Genomic DNA, 3,741 nt, shown 5'->3' on the forward strand with positions numbered 1-3,741 from the left:
CACATTCAACATTAGGCATGTCATAATTCTTCGCAATTTTAATATCTATGTTGATGGCGCTTTCAGTATTCCAGACATTCTGTTACCCGACCTTCTCTTGCCAAACGGTCTTGTCTTCCACCCTACCTTAACCTTTAATCCCATGGTCATACACTAGTATTTTTATGATTATCAACAATTTCAGTCTTGAGCATCTTCCCCTCTGGTCTTATCTCCTATCTTTCTAGCTAACTCCATGTAATATCTCAACTCGTATTATTCTTCAAATTCATTGGGACTTTTAATGTATTTATCCAAGTTTTCACTATTCCTCACCTTCATATCCTTACTTTTTTATCTCTCTAGATCCTAGGGCCATCATTATGATCACTTCCTTGCAAATTCCACTAACACAATTGTCCTTTTTTGGTTTTCATTTCTCCCCCTGGAAAAACTTTCAGTCTAGCTGAATTCAACTCTGCCATCCCTGCATCTAAACCTTTGCAAATGAATATGGCTGGAAAAAAAGCAGCCTAGCATACTGACTACTCTCATTTTAAATTCATAACTTCTAAATATATGTTTCCCTTGCTATTAATTCTCCTACAAATTTTAATTAGTATTTTAAACCTTTTCCTCCTTCTTAAATTTCCACCACAACATCCATAACTAAACTCACTCATAGGTGATTATGTTGCTTCCTATTCCTCTAGGAAAGTTGATTTACAATCGGAAAAGACTTTTCTCAAGCTATGACCACATGTACCATGTACATTCATGTCATATGCTTTTCTTCCAATCCTGTGACTGCCTAAGCCATCTGTAATCCTTTCCGAGGCTAATTTCTCTACTTTTGCACTTGATTTCAACTCTCCTTGCCTACTTATGAATGTGGTTCCAGAAACTCAATTCTCTGCAATGATCAAATTTTCCCCCTTGAGTCATTCTTGCCATGCAAAGATATTATGGCAACTTTAAACACTTCTTCTTTACCCTAGATTTCATTAATTTTACCCCCACCTCTGCTCTTCTTTACAACAATCTCCTCAAAAATTTGTCTATACTATTTCTCTCCTATTCCCCTCTTCCCATTCTTTGTTGAATTCAGTTCCATTACCTTTTCCCCCATCACTCTACTGAAACTTTTCTTGTCAATGTCTCCAAGAGATTCATGTTGCTAAACACAAGACAATTCTCAGGTCTCAGATTTCCTTACCACTTTCACTTCTCATATCTACTTCTACAGCCTGCATTGATTCCCTCAACTCCAGAGTTTTTAAATCAAGTTGTACTCTCGATTTTTTTTTCACACAGCACAGTAAGCATTTTTTTCTCTGCTTCTCTCCATTTCTATCATCATCTCTTAATGGATTGCTGAACCCCCTAACATCTCTTCCTAATTCAGTGCTTGCCCCCCTTTGGTCTATTCTCAAAATAGAAGGCAGAATGTTTCTTTTGAAACCCAAGTAAATCATGTCACTACTGTCTTCAAAATCCTCCAGTGGGTATCTTTCTCAAAGTCCTTAAAATGATCTACAAAATTCTATGTTTTCTGGTCCCCAACATTTCTCTGATCTCAATCGTTTTTCCTCTTCATCACTCACTCTGCTCTAGCAATGCTCGTCTTCTTGTTGTCACTATAACATGCCAGGAAGGTGCCCTCTTCAGGGCTCTCATACTCACTACCCATTCTGTCTCCAATATCATTCCCCAAGATATCTGTAGGTCTGGTTCACGCTTTGCCTTTGGATATCTGCTCAACTATAACTTTCTAAGTTAGGTCATCCCAAACCACCATAAATCAACATTCTTATTCTCTTAGCAATCTTGTGAGTTAGATATTATTTTTTATATTAAAGTTGAGGGAAAATGTTCATAAGATATTACCCTCATATTAAAAAGGAGGAAACAAAAGCTCACAGAATCATGACTACAATGTTATTTTGTACCAGGGATTCTAAATTCTTTATATATATGAACCCACTTAATCATAATAAGAACTCTATTATTATCCACAAATATCAAATAAAATATCTAGAATCACAAAGTCACTAAACTGCATAGATAAGCTGAGACAGCTTCTTTGAATCAATCATCTTTCCTTTCACTCTATGGGCTGGTATTATCACTCAAATCATGCAAAATCACATTATTAGTGATAAATAGGTGCTCAGGGATTGGTTTTACATATTTTCAGTTAAATCTCTCCTTCTATAATTCTATATTCCTTTGACTATAATTTTTAAAGTAGTGAAATATTAAAACCCAGAGTAATTATAAATTTTCTAGTGTTGGCATCTCCAAATGGGGTGTGTTGCTGTACTTTAGTCTATATTGTAAATTTTTATCACAGTCCTGGTCTCCCCAACAGATAGTTTCTCTTCTTAACATAGAATTGTTTTAGAAACGTCAAGACATAACTTCTAAAAAGATGCTATCTCAGAATTTTGCACTCACTCCTTTCCATCTCTGGATAATTTTTGAAATATTATTTGTGCAACTAGTTCACTATCACAACATCAGTGGTGCCTAACTAACAATAGTTGGCATTGCACAAAGCAGTAAAATATTTAAAACTGAAGAAATGCAAAGATCCGCTTTAAAGCAGGGATTGGTGAATCTCTCTAACATGGATTATAGGGATAATTATAAAATTGACATAAACAGGTATATATTTAAACATTTTGTTTCAAACTTGCAATAATTTTAAACATCATTTGGCTGCTCAAATTACATTTTGTTTGTAAATTATCTATTAAAATTTTCCCATGCTTCTGCCCATCGCTTATAAAAGTATTATTTTATATGGTACACAGGAAGTTGAGTTAATGATACTTCTTATTAGTGTATGCAAACCTCATCTTTTGTTCCATTTCCCTTCACTCCTAATCTCTACTTTCCTTCCTATCATACAATTGAAACCCATTCTATTGTGTTTGATATGTTTTTAAACATTCATGTAATCATATAAAATATCTAGAATTATATGTATTTAATTTTTAAATATGGTATTGGGCTAAAAATCTTATTCTGCTTTTTATCTTTTTTTTTAAACTCAAGGCTGCTTTTAAGTGCTATCTAGTTTTTAATATGCACATCTAGTTGTTTCTAATTGTTGGATAAAATTTCACAAGTGTATGTCCACCTCATTTTACTCACACACCCTTCCAGTTACCTGGAGCTTCCTGCCCTTACCAGAAAAGCCACAAAAAATATCTACCCACTTGCTCTCGTACAGGCCATGGGAGAATTTCTCTGAGATATGCATTCAGAACTGTGATCCCTGCCTCAAAGGGCATTCCTCCACTTAACTGTACTAAGTACTGCCAGTTACTTACAGAGTGCCCGTGCCAATCTAAACCCTCAATGGTAACTCATTTCTCTCATTTTTTAATCTGCTTTCCACTTCCACTCATTTTTTTTTACCTGGGCATCCCTACTTTTCTACACTTATATCTCATATCTCATGTATGTTCTTTTTTTTTTTTTTTTTTTTTTTTTTGGCTGTGTTGGGTCTTCGTTTCTGTGCGAGGGCTTTCTCCAGTTGCGGCGAGCGGGGGCCACTCTTCATCGCGGTGCGCGAGCCTCTCACTGTCGCGGCCTCTCCCGTTGCGGAGCACAGGCTCCAGACGCGCAGGCTCAGTAGTTGTGGCTCACGGGCCTAGTCGCTCCACGGCATGTGGGATCTTCCCGGACCGAGGCACGAACCCGTGTGCCCTGCATTGGCAGGCGGATTCCTAACCACTGCGCCACCAGGGAAGC

General features: G+C 36.8%; 1 long non-coding RNA gene across 1 annotated transcript in view; it reads right to left on the minus strand.

Annotated features, from left to right (window-relative positions):
• Nucleotides 1–1,559: 1,559 nt before the first annotated feature.
• LOC309660158 overlaps nucleotides 1,560–3,741 on the minus strand; it is a 29,515-nt gene continuing 27,333 nt past the window's right edge. The window contains exon 2 of the long non-coding RNA XR_014263218.1: nucleotides 1,560–3,442. This is a non-coding gene — a long non-coding RNA (uncharacterized lncRNA). The remainder of the gene's footprint in view (nucleotides 3,443–3,741) is intronic.

This window comes from Balaenoptera physalus (genome assembly GCF_965194825.1).
Source record: "Balaenoptera physalus genome assembly, chromosome: 4".
NCBI classification, from domain to species: Eukaryota; Metazoa; Chordata; class Mammalia; order Artiodactyla; family Balaenopteridae; genus Balaenoptera; species Balaenoptera physalus.